Here is a 13646-nt window from a genome sequence, read left to right as displayed (position 1 = left end):
GTGTTAGAGGCGACATACGAATATCGCAGACGAGGAAAGATACGTGGAGAGCACGTGGTATGCGTTAAGTGTGATGTCAGCAGTTTGTATATAGGCGCAGAGCCGGAAGAAGCACGTGATATAGAGTACCGGAAGCGTCGGAAGGATGGATCCGGAAGTACCAGGAGAGCACGTAGTCAAGGGTACCGCAAGTACCAAAGAGAAATAAGAGGCGGACAAGCATTGACAGATGAGTAACAGAGACAACACTGAATGGAAACATTCTCACTTAAGACCTTTGATTTCATATGATGAAATAGTAATTGGCAACTGTGAATAGGTCAATGATTGCATTTCTTCGAAAGAAATTGTGATTAATAAATTTCTCGATAAAAATTATTGAATACATTTGCTAAATTTTATTAAATTGTTATACCTTTCGCCTTGAGCTTTTTTATACACCCAGACAGTCGGCATTCCTGACTGGTTACTCGGCGCTATTTAAATTTGAATTGTCCACCTTATCCGGTATTAGAAATATTATCGTAGGAGGCACGTGGCAAATTCTCAAGGTAATTAACCTTTAAATTAGACAACTCCACAAGAAAAGAAAGAAAACAAAACAAAGTAGACAAATAATCAGTAGATGGTAAGGCAGCTGACTAGAAAGAATTGCACATAAAATAAATAGTGAAAAATATTAGAGATGGTTTCGCACCAAAGATGCACCTCACCTTAGGTGGTGAGGGAAAGATAAAAAACCTTCAAAAATATGTAAACAGGTTACACACAGACCTAGCTCCAGTGTTAAAAGAAACAGATTTGGATAAACATCTTTTTATAAAACTGCAGGTAATGAAATGAATATCCGTTAAGCCTGTGCCGTTTAACAATAAGTAACTAATATTATATCCGGTTCAAAACTGGAAATGTTTACTAAACTTTTTCACAGCTAACTTAACTGCTACTGAGAACATAACTGAAATATATTTTATATTGGTTTGCAAAGATTCATTCTACAGTCATACGTGTGACGAGTAGTATAGTGGGGCACCCTAGCCTCAATGGGAATTAGCATTACAGGACCCCTTGGGCAAACCTAGCCTCAAGGGAAATTTAACATGGGGAAAAATCGTGGGCAAACCTAGCCTCAAGGGGAATTTAACATGGGAAAAAGTCTTGGGCCACTCTAGCCTCAAGGGGAATAGAACATGGAAAAAAGTCTTGGGCCACTCTAGCCTCAAGGGGAATTGAACATGGAAAAAAGTCTTGGGCCACTCTAGCCTCAAGGGGAATTGAACATGGGAAAAAGTCTTGGGCCACTCTAGCCTCAAGGGGAATTGAACATGGGAAAAAGTCTTGGGCCACTCCAGCCTCAAGGGGAATTGAACATGGGAAAGGACCCTATTTTAATATGGTTCCGACCTGATGGGTCCATGGAAAGGGAACAGGGGAGAGGGATATAACACACACACACACACACACACACACAAATGGGATTTAAAAAAAAATAGGGTAGGCAATTGAAAGTAGATCTCTTTTCGAGAAATGTGGGTGGCCCTGAAAAGGGCCTTTGGGTTTATGTTAATGTATGCATTAACATAAGGGGCACCGCATTGGTCTTCTTCTTGTCCTTAGGCTGCGTCTCACTGCATGACCGTAAATTAGGACTCTTTTGAGGCATCCTTGTCTTTCTACGTAGATCCTACATATCCACAGACTGGTGTCTGTCCTGTGGACAACTGTCCACTTGGATCGGACATACATGGGTATGTCCGTCCGGAACATCATCGTTGACACAAGCGTAGAAGAGTGCACATTGGTCCACATCTTGAGGCGCCGAGAACAGGTGAATCAATGCAGTGAACTGCGCTTATTTATCGGTAGAGGTAGGATTGAAACGGATTGAGTTTGTTGACCAATCCAAACACGCGTTACAAAATTCAGTCAGCCGGCATCCAATCCGAAGAGAGCAGTCTGTGACGTCACGTGGTCTATGTAGATTCGCCAGCGCCTGTGTGCAGTCAATCTATGCGACAGTTATTCAACATGACCGGAACTCAGAAAACGATCAATTGGGGTGCACCAGCAGTGGAGACCAACCAAGGGAACCCGGACTTACTTCCAGAAGAGGTAAATTGGGATTATGTGCATTTTCTTTCCTCGCAAGAATTTGTTCCGGAACTTTCGCCACCTTCATTACCACACGTGGTGAATTTTAGACAGAGACAGAAAGAAGAATTGGAGAAATTTATACAACAGCAAAAGGAAGCGGAACAAGCTTTTCTCCTACAGCAACAGCAGCAAGAAGAAGAGGTAAGAAAAAAATAACAACAAGAAGAAGTAGCAGTAGCAAAGAAACAAGAGGAAGAAAATTAAACGGTCACGGTACTGTTAGACATTTTAGGGGAGTTAAGAAGTCTGAAACAAATATATCAGACTTCTTTGTCACGACCGAAGAGAATACGACCTTCCCGAGCTAAACACTCCAACCCTGTGACTAATCCTACCGTGCTACCCTTAGTGATTTCAACCAAATCATCATCATCAACAGTACGCAGTCCAGAAGTAGGCCTTGGCCGTGGCAAAGGGTTAAGACAGTTAAAGTTGATTGCTTAAACTCACCCCTACACCAAGAACCAAAGGCCCTTTTCAGGGCCACCCACATCTCTCGAAAAGAGATAGACTTTCAATTGCCAATAACTCAAAAAAAAAAAAATAACCATTTTACCCCTGTAGTACGTGTCTGTCTATGAGTGTGTGAGTGTACGTTCTTATTTTAAAATCAAAACCGAAAGACACTTACCTTTTAATATTTAATTTATTCTTTTATAAATATTAACAATCCAATTCACAATTCACAACAGAGCACTTTAAAAAGTTCATACTCTTCTTCTGTCTCATTGTTTAGTCTCTCTGTTTTTTCAATTTTTTCACCGCCACATTCTTTTCCTCCTCTTCCTCCTCACTTTCTTCCCTTCTTCTTTTCTTCTTCTCTTTCTTTTTCTTTACCTGGCTGCTTTCTTCCTCTGAAGAATCCCTCTCTTCTGAAGATTGCCTCTTTTCTTCTGACTCCTCTTGTTTTTTTTGTTTTTTTTGGGAAATCTGGAGACCAATGTCCTTTTTCTTGACAATAATAACAGGTATCTTGACTTTTGTCTTTTCTAACCCCTTTTTTGACGGTCTGGACACTCTGAAGACCAATGCCCTTTCTTCTGACAGATATAGCAAGTATCTTGACTTTTATCTCGAAAGGAAGGAGAGTAGTCCGTCGGCTGGTCTGAAGAGAATTTTCTAATGACCCCTCGCAAAGCTCTGATGAAATGTTCGATCTGTCTAGTCTCTTCCATCGTTGTGCTCGGTTAGAGAGTGAAATGAATAGTGAAAGGACAAGACACACACCCTTTTATACACGCTTGTCTGCTAGGACTATAAATTAGTCCATGGTGTTTAAACTTTAGTCATCTGACGTTTTTCTATCCAAATGAAACGAATTCATTTGAGAAGAAAGAAGAAGTAAGAGGCAGAAACGTGATCTATCGCCTCGTACCAGAGCTGAAGTCTTGGTACAAATTCATGTCAGTGATTTTGAAGAGGAGATGAGTGAACCAGAATCCAAACCCTCTAAACAAAGTTCACCACCCTTAGTTAACCCTGAAAAGTACTATGATATTCGGGAGACAGAAAAGCGCTCCTCTAGAAAATTTAGAACCACGGCTTACAAGTACACAGTGAAGTTTAAAGATTTCAAGTCCGAAGTACCTATGGAGAAAGCAGAAGGGTTCATCACTGGGGTGTGGGATTCTTTACTCACCACACTTAAGCGACAATGTCAACCCAAAGAAGACGATCGCTTGAGACCTTCTATACAACACGGCGATTTGAAATCCCCTGTTTGGATCGAGTTTAGCAGCCCTGCAGAATTGACCGCTTGCAAAGTCATGGACAAGATTCAACACGTACAACAATCCAATGACCAGTTTGACATCACCGATGGAAAAGCCACACTGGACATGACCCACGTCTCTCCTCCTCAAGGGACTGGACACAAAAAGATGTTATTGGCGGACAAACTTCGCAACACCAAAACAAGTCTCGTCCGAATTCACAATTCTCAAGACCAGATGTGTTTAGCCAGGGCTATCGTGGTGTGACGAACCTATGCCAACAAGAACGACACGGCAGAATGGAAAAGAGCCTGGAAAACTATTCGACAATCGGACCGAGCCAAACAAGGAAACGAAGCACAACTCCTGTTACAACAAGCTAGCTTGCCCAAAGACACACCCTGTGGCATTCCTGAAATGCAAAACTTGCAAGATGCCCTAGCTCCACGATACACCTTGAAAGTGCATCCTCAAGAAAAGCGTGAGCCTCTGTTGTTTCGAGGGAAAGACTTTAAGGATGGAAAATACATTCATGTCTATCATCACGATGACCATTTCGATACCATTACCAGTATCACCGGATTCCTGGGATACAGTTATTACTGTGAGAAATGTGACTATGGTTATAACAATCGAGAGCAACACAAGCATTGTGGATGGAAATGCTCAGGATGTTTGGCCTCTCCACCCTGTCAGAGCGAAGGACAAGAACCAGTGCATTACCCAGCTTGTCTGAGCACGTTTATCAGCCCTGCCTGTTACCAACAACATCTAAAGACGCAAGGTTCACAGAATAAATGCGCTTGTCAACTGCCGAGATTGTGCCCTACCTGTGGACAAGGCACACGTACCAACAATGCCAAGGGACACGTATGTTCAGGAAAGAAAAAATGTCACATTTGTCATCACATCGTGGACTTGGAACACCAATGCTACGTGCAAAAATACCAACCCCAACCAGAGAAAGAGGACGGTCACAAGAATAAAAAAGGCAATTTCATCTTTTTCGATTTCGAATGCATGCAAGAGACGGGTATTCACATTCCTAATTTCTGCGTAGCTCATCGAGCGTGCGAAAAGTGCATTCAAGAACCTATCGTGAGTCATTGCTCTCACTGCAGCAAGATTCCTGGAGGGCGTGAACAAATCTTTCGGGGACCGAACACGCTAGCCGATTTCGCACAATGGGCCTTAGACCCCATAGATAGACATGGAGCCAAGAGGACATTGAACGTTACGGAGACTGTCATCGTCATGCCACGGTGATGGCTCACAATTTCTCCGGATATGATGGACAGTTTCTTTTGAGGTACTATACGGAACATGGTACCGAACATCCTAAAGTCACTTTGAACGGAGCCACAGTCATTTTCATGCAAGTGGGACAAGTGCAGTTTTAAGATTCGATGAGTTACTTGGCCATGCCTTTGAGTCGAATGCCTAAAACGTTTGGAATGACAGAAATGGCTAAAGGTTATTTTCCTCACTTTTTCAGTACGGAAGCCAATCAACATGCCGTTCTACCCCATTTGCCTGAGGCTCACTATTACGACCCCGACAACATGCGTACCGAACAACGAGAAGCTTTCTACGCTTGGTACCAGGCTCACGCCTCAGACCCTTTCGACTTTCAGGAAGAAATGTTAAAGTATTGTCGTTCCGACGTGGACATTTTACGTCGATGCTGTGGAAAATTTCGAGAACTGTTCATGGAACGCGGAGGGGTCGATCCTTTGAAAGAAGCTTGCACCATTGCCAAAGCGTTTTCCTTAGTGTATCGGCAACGATTCATGCCTGAAAACACCGTGTCTGTCATCAGTCCTCAAACGACCAACTATGTCAAACGTCAATACTCGGTCAAAGCCCTACGCTGGTTACATTACTTGTGCGACAAGGAAGACAAATGGATTCAGCATGCCCGCAACGGAGGAGGCGAAAAGACCATCGGAACGCATTCGGTCGATGGCTGGGACTTAGAAACCCCCAAGATCGTGTACGAGTTTAACGGTTGCTTATTTCACGGATGTCCCGTCTGTTACCCTGTCCGTGGCACTAAAAATCAGTTTTTACAACGAACCATGGAAGACTTGTACCAGGACACTTGTCAGCGACGCCTAAAGTTAGAACAGCAAGGATACCAAGTGGTGGAAATTTGGGAACACGAATACGATCACCGTTTCAAAACCGATCCCGAGTTTAAACGCCTCGTGGAAAGTTACCAGTTCATGGACACCCTGAACCCGAGGGATAGTTTGTACGGAGGAAGGACCAATGCCACCTGTTTGCTGTACCAAGCCGATGAAGAGAAAGGAGAAGAAATCAAATACTTGGACGTGTGTTCGCTGTATCCCTACGTGTGCAAATATTGTCACTTTCCTGCAGGACACCCGTAATTGCTAACGGAACACATCGACCTGATAAACATTCGACAATACGAAGGCTTGATCAAGTGCAAAGTTTTGCATCCCACGGACTTGTACCATCTCGTCTTACCTCATCATTGCCAAGGCAAACTGATGTTTCCTTTGTGTCGTACTTGTGCCGAAACGTGCAACCAAGATCAGCCTTGTCATCACACCCAGGAAGAACGGGCCTTGACGGGGACGTGGGTCAGCGTAGAATTGTTCAAAGCTTTGGACATGGGATACCAACTGTTAGAAGTGTACGAACTTTGTCACTTTCCCAAGACACAATAATACCACAAGGGGGACCCCACGCAGAAAGGCATTTTCGCAGACTACGTGGATGCCTTTTTGAAACTGAAGCAAGAAGCCAGTGGCTATCCTTCCTGGTGTCGCACTCCCGAAGACCAAAAGACATTCAAAGAGAAATACCGGGTACAAGAAGGCATCACTTTAGATCACATCGAGAAAAACGAAGGCATGCGATCGTTTGCCAAAGTGATGTTAAATTGCTTGTGGGGCAAAATGGCACAACGACCGTGTTTACCCAAGACGGAATATTTGACCGAACCTTCCCGCTACTTCCAGATGATTCACGAGAAAACCAAATTCATGAAACACGTGGACGTCGTTCGCGAAAATTTGATCTTAGTGAATTACGAAGAAGATCTGGACTTTGTACAAGACGACCCTTTTGGAAATGTCATCATTGCGGCTTACGTGACAGCTCATGCTCGCTTAAAATTGTACGCAGCTTTAGAACTGTTAGGGGAACGCGTCCTGTACCTTGACATGGACAGTTGCATTTACATCCATCACCCGAGTCAACAGCACTCTGACATCGAAGGAGACCGTTTTGGAGACTGGACGGACGAGCACCCCGACGACAAGATTCTAAGTTTCGTCAGTGGCGGTCCCAAAAATTACGGCTACGAATACCGTGACAAACAAGGAGAAGTGCACACGACGTGTAAAGTGAAAGGATTGACTCTGAATTATCGTACCAGTCGTGTGGTCAACTTTGGGGTATTGAAAGAAGCCTTGCAGTCTAGAGAAGATGAACACTTTAAAGTGATCACCTATCAACGCAACACACATCATCAGTCGACCCTTGGAAAAAGTCTATGAAATGGTGTACCAGAAGCGAGTGCGACTTCCCAACCACTTTACTTTGCCGTATGGACATGTCGGTATTAAACATTGGTTGTAAGAGGATAGCCACCCACCAGATGGATGACTTCACGACAGCAAGAATCGAGTGAGAAACCCGAGGAGAACTCAAAGTTCAAACCCTACCATTTTCCGGTTTTCTTGCCTGACTATTGTGATTGTGCCCGTCGATTAGACACGTTTCAAAAATGGCCTACGGATAGGAAAGGATTACCTACTTGGCATGTTTTAGCTAGAACAGGATTTGTCTACTTGGGACCTGAGTCAGGATTGGGATACGAAGTACAGTGTCTCGCTTATGGACTGAAGTTACGAATGGATCTATGTATCTATAAAGATTCAGCTATTCTGGAACATACTCGATGGTCTCCACACTGCCCTTACCTTTCTATGGCCTTTCCACCCATGACATTACGGTACAATGATGACGCCACCTTAGAGACCGTACCTTCCAAAACTAAACATAAAAAAGGAGCGATGTACAAGCTTGAGACTGCATTGCGACTAGTATGAAAAGGGGCTATGATCAAGATCGATAGTTCATTGTGACTACCAAGACCAAGCGAACAAGATGAATACTTTCAGTGAAACACAAAACAAGTTGAGACAGACACACTTCAAGTGTGGGGCTTCTGAAGTGTCATGCGATTGTGAGCCTTGCGATGAACGATGCTGTACGCTGTGACCTTAGCGATGCCGTAAAGCATCCTGGGAAGTTTAGTGTCACTACCCCTATCATGGAAAGTAATGTTGTGCGTGTCAAACCTGAGGGATGCGAAAGCGATGCCACTTGTCCTCTTGGACACTTTACTGGGTTTCATGGTCGATGTGGATGTTCACCTTCACGTCTACCCCCTTACGGATGTCATCCAGCCCTGAGCAAACTCCTGTCCATGTCACACACCCCTCATCGAAACGAAGCTGTGAAAGACGAATATTCGTTCCCTGTGCGTTTGTCGGAATACTGCAACTTTGAAAATCGTTTTCGATCGTTCAAAGGAAAATGGCCTAAGTATCTGGGAGGACCAGCCCCCAAAGAATTAGCCAGAGCCGGATTTTTCTACTTGGGCGAAGGGGATAAAGTCAAGTGCTTCAGTTGCGGTGTGTCACTTCATCACCGGGAACCGCAAGATTCAGCCTACCTGGAACATGCTCGAAGGTCTCCCCGTTGTCATTACTTACCCTTAGTAGGACAATATATTTAAATGGATACTTTACAAGAGAACATTCGTGCTTTGCCTGTGGAGTTGAGATAACGCATTTACCGAGAGCTGGTCAAAATACAAGTCAAACGTAAAGAACAGCTGCATCCGTTACGTCACCAGATCTTTAACCATTGGTACCTGAATGGTATAAAAGAACTGATTCGTCAGAAATTCTTTCATTGTTCAGATCTTGTTCAATCATTCCAAGCCCCCGATGATCCACCTGTTGATCATTTTGGTTACTTCGAGATTCACCTAGTGCAACGCATTGAGGAGGACAAGTTAAAGGATTACCAACATATTTTACGTGGAATCTACTTAGAGGAAGAGGAAACTTCTAAACAAACTTTGAAGTTTAGGTTACAGTATGCAAGATTTAGATTCCCCACTGAAGAACGAAGATCTCTGGCCAGAAAGTACGTGTATTGCTTCCGAAACAAAGAGACTATAAAAACAGGAATCCATGCCACGACTTTTATCACATGTGATTGAACGGATTCCGTGGAAGGAACTCAATGACCATATTCAAAACGTGGATCATTACCATCAATTATTACAAGAACTGTATCCAATCAATTTGGGACGACGCATAGTGTGTGTCTTAGAGACTTGTTTTCTGGGATTTCGTTTACCAGCCGATTCTTTGTGGACTCTTTACGAACAGTACTTACCACGCCATTTAACATGAAAGTGGTACCTTTAAATGTTCACGAAAGACTCCTTTTGCTCAAAGCCTTGCGTTTTCATCTGGATACTTCTCGACCTCTACGGGAAGAAAAGATTCGTCAACTTTTAGCTACCGAAGACGTGTATGACGATGTGTGTGTAGCTTGTGACTTACACCCCCATGGGACAGATGTTCGTGACTGGAAAAATGGGATTTTGAGGCTTGGACCCAAGAAGTGGTCCAGCATGCACGAGAGTTGTTCAAGTAAAAAAAAGTTACTTTTCAACCTGTGTTAGTGACAGTGCCAGAAGAACCCGTCACCCAGGACAGGACTGTCGTGGACAGGCCTGAAAGACCCTTTCGGGAGGACACTTGTGTGACCTTACCCCCTATAGAACTGGTCAGAACCTTACCCAAAACGTGTTATACAGACACTTGTGTTTATTCCACGTTAATGGTTTTCATGTGCCTCTTATCCTTGTACTTAAGCCTTTGGCTTTTATGTATTTTTGTCTTTCGTGTTCATGTTTAAAACATTCAATAAACGTGTTCTGAAAAAGTATATAAACTCTTGTCTTGTTTGTTTTCGTGTCACAAGTGACATTCCTGACACTATGGCTACCTCTGCTGTCTCTGCTCCCTCTTCCTCTACTGTCAAAGTCATCGACGAACACTTAGATCGTGCCAGTTGGGAGGCTTTGTATCTTCGCCATCCCTTTAACATGCTCATTGCTGGACCTAGCGGTTCAGGCAAAACCGAATTCGTCAAACGTTTGATCGAACATAAACATCATTTGATTGATCGGCCACCTCAGCTGATCGTGTGGTGTTACAAAGAGTGGCAATCGGCGTACAGCCTCTTGCGAGAAACTCAAGGCGATTCCATTGTGTTTGTGGAATGCATTCCTAAAGAAGACGACGGCATCGTCTCTGACTCCCGTCAAACCCATTTGGTCATTTTTGACGACACGTTAGGAGAAGACGAAGAAGAAATTAAACTGTGGTTCACGCGCAAAGGGCATCACCGTAATGCCAGTGTCGTTTACATCACCCAAAATTTGTTTCAACAAAGTAAAGCCCATCGCACCATCAGTCTCAATGCTCATTACTTGGTCTTGTTTAACAGGCCTCGAGATAAATCGCAAGTGCAAGTCTTAGCCAAACAGTTAGGGACGCCTTTGCTGACTCAGGCGTACGACGATGCCACTCAAACTCCACGCGCCTATTTACTCGTCGATTTGAAACCTACGACCCCCGATGATTTGCGATTTCGTACCCACTTGTTTCACCACTGGTGTCAAGACGGAGGGCCTGTCCTGTACACGTCTCCGTCCTCGACTTAATTTCACTCCACAAAAAAATTTATAAAAACCTCAGACCCTTTTCGTCTGTCTCACACACAGTTTGAATATGACGTCCCTTCAGTCGCATCTTCCCGTCAAATTGATTCGTGCCTTGTATGGCATCAGCCGAGAAAAAAATCCGCAAATACGGGCTCGTGTCTTAGAAGTAGTCTCAAAGAAGTCTTACGATGGTTCACGGTGACTGCACGTCAATTACTACAAGGGATCATTCAGATTCCTCATCAAACCAAACGCTTTTTTGATCGAAACAATGTCGCTTTGACCCAACTGGCTGATCCTCGCATCGACACTCAAACCAAAAAAAAAAATCATTTTGAAACCTGGAGGGAGCGGTACTCTAGGAGGGGTCATCATTCGCTCTCTTTTAAGATGGGATCCTAATGCCCCCAAACTTCTCCCCAAGAAAAAAGTCAAACCAAGCTCCAAGAAGAAGAAAAAGAGCCACGGTGTCAAGACCAAGTCCCCAAGGAGACCCGTGTCTCCAAGAACTTCTCCAGTGGCGGGACCCTCCTCTTACCAGACACCACCCCAAAAAAAGAAAACAAGCCCCCAGAAAAAGAAACAAAGAAAAAGTCACCAGAAAAAGAAAAGCCCACAGAAGAAAACTAGTCGCAAGAGAGGCACTTCGGCCAGGACGCAACCTTACACTCGCAAACCACGACCTGCAAAGGCGTTGACCGCGTCTCCGGAAGCCTCATTTTCATTCACTTCCCCGTTGATGTCACCAAGAACTGAAGAGTACTTGGAGACGTTGATCACACCAAGAACGTCTCCGTTGATAACCCCAAGAACTTCCCCATTGGCAGGACCCTCCAATTTAGTAGCAGTGGCCGCTGCTCACAAAGTACCTTCTCCCAAAATCAAAGTCCAAGAGAGATCGGGCATGTTACAAAGTTTACTGGATTTGTCGAAGCAAGAACTGGCTCGATTTAGTCCGTTGCGCACCCCTGCACGACGTGTCATGCCTGTCCTGAAGTTGATACGCTGTAAAGACAACCAGTGGCGACGCGTTCCAGTATAAAAAAGACCTGTGACTAAGTAGGGGTATCAGTGTTTTTGGTGCTGAAGACTCAAAGATGTCACCCTCCAGAAAACATCCCTCTTCTAAAATCCAAGGAAAGAAAAGGAAAGGACTGCCTCCTCGTTTAGTCAAACATGGGGACATGTTATCTGTCCTGTCCAAAGCTTCTCCACCCAACTCATTCAGTCAGCCTCCAAAGAGGTCATCGATACTGTGTGCGAATGTTGTTTGAACGTCTTGAAAGGCACGATCCCTTTGTCCAAACACCAGAAACAATGCTTAGGCAAACATCGTCACGTCCTTCGCCAAATGGTTCAAAAGAAAATTCCCCTTCGCCAAAAGAAGAAGATGTTGGTCCAACGTGGAGGCATTTTACCCCTCTTGTTAGGTCCCTTACTGAAAGGAGTCTTGGGAACCATGTTGGGAGGACTGGTGGGAGCAAGATAAAAAGGCCCTCTGAAGTCCCAAGATCTCAGAATCGACCCCTGACAACCCCATGGAAGGACGAAAACTAGCTTTAGTGCCTTACAAACGATGGATGGAATACCATCGTTGGCAAGAACAACACACCCCGCATTTACCTCCCAATCCCCATTTGAGCGAGATGTCCCAGTTACAACACGAACTGCAGTCCTTGATGGATCGCCAAGATTTGTCCGAAACAGAAAAATCGCAAAAGTACGGTCAACTCTTACAACGACTGCAACTCTTTCACCAGAAAGCTTTAGACGAAACTGCTCTAACCACTCTGAAAGATTTTAAGACCCTGATGAAAAGTCCAGCACCATCATCACTACCACCACCACCACTACCATCCCCAGGGGTCACCAGAGATGCTACCCCACGAAGACCTGAGGAAGAAGAGATGCGCGAAGTGTTTCGAACACCGTCAGCAACTCCCATGTCAAGTAAGATTGCAGCATCCTTGTTGACCCCGTCCCCCACACCCTAAAGAGAAGAAATGAAAGCTTGGGTTAAAAAGATGATGTCCACTCCTCCTTCAACAGAAGTGAAAAAGAAAGAAGGGAAAGCAGAAGTGAAAAAAGAAAAGAAGTCCAAAGCCATTCCATTGTCACCTCCACCACCACTACCTTCGACTTCTACTCCCGTAGCCCAGCGGACACGAAAATCCGTTTCTAAACCACCCTTTCGTCCCACCCAAAGTAGCATCACCGAAGAGTGGGTGACTTATTAACACACCAAAAAAATGGAGAAGGTGTTAGCCAGCATTTACTACTATCCCTCCCATCCTGCAGGTTACGCAGGAGTTCAAAAATTGTATCGTGCTGCTAAAACTCGAATGAAAAGTCTCCGTTTACCTCAAGTGCAACGATGGTTACAAGAACATGCTACTTACACTTTACACAAACCCATTCGACGCAAGTTTTCCAGAAGTCGCACCCGAGTGGAAGGCATCGATCATCAATGGCAAGCCGATTTAGCCGATGTCTCTCATTTGACCAGCTACAATCGTGGCTACAAATATTTGTTTTGTGTCATCGACGTCTTTTCCAAATTTGCATGGGTCGTACCCTTGACTTCCAAATCGAGCAGCGAGTTAGTGCGAGCCTTGCAACGGGTGTTGAAACAAAGCGGTCGTCACCCTCTTCGATGGCAAACGGACAAAGGTACCGAATTTCTGAACCAAGCTTTCCAAAAAGAATTAAAGAAACGTGACATTCATTTTTTTACCACCGAGAATCCCGAAACCAAAGCCAGCATCGTGAAACGTTTTCAACGCACTTTGAAAGAACGCATGTGGAAATATTTTACGCATCACCACACTCTGAAGTACATCGACATCTTACCGCACCTGGTGCAAGCGTACAACCAATCTTACCATCGAAGCATCGGACGTGCCCCGCAAGAAGTGACTCCCGAGAACGAAGTGTTGGTGTTTGAGCGCCTGTTTGGTACGTCCCCGACGAGGGCTGTCCCCAAGAAAACCGGA

This window comes from Sinohyriopsis cumingii, chromosome 7, assembly GCF_028554795.1.
Source record: "Sinohyriopsis cumingii isolate HCF-2022 chromosome 7, ASM2855479v2, whole genome shotgun sequence".
Lineage (NCBI taxonomy): Eukaryota > Metazoa > Mollusca > Bivalvia > Unionida > Unionidae > Sinohyriopsis > Sinohyriopsis cumingii.
The sequence above is the reverse complement of the archived record's forward strand: the minus strand, read 5'-3'. Positions refer to the sequence as shown.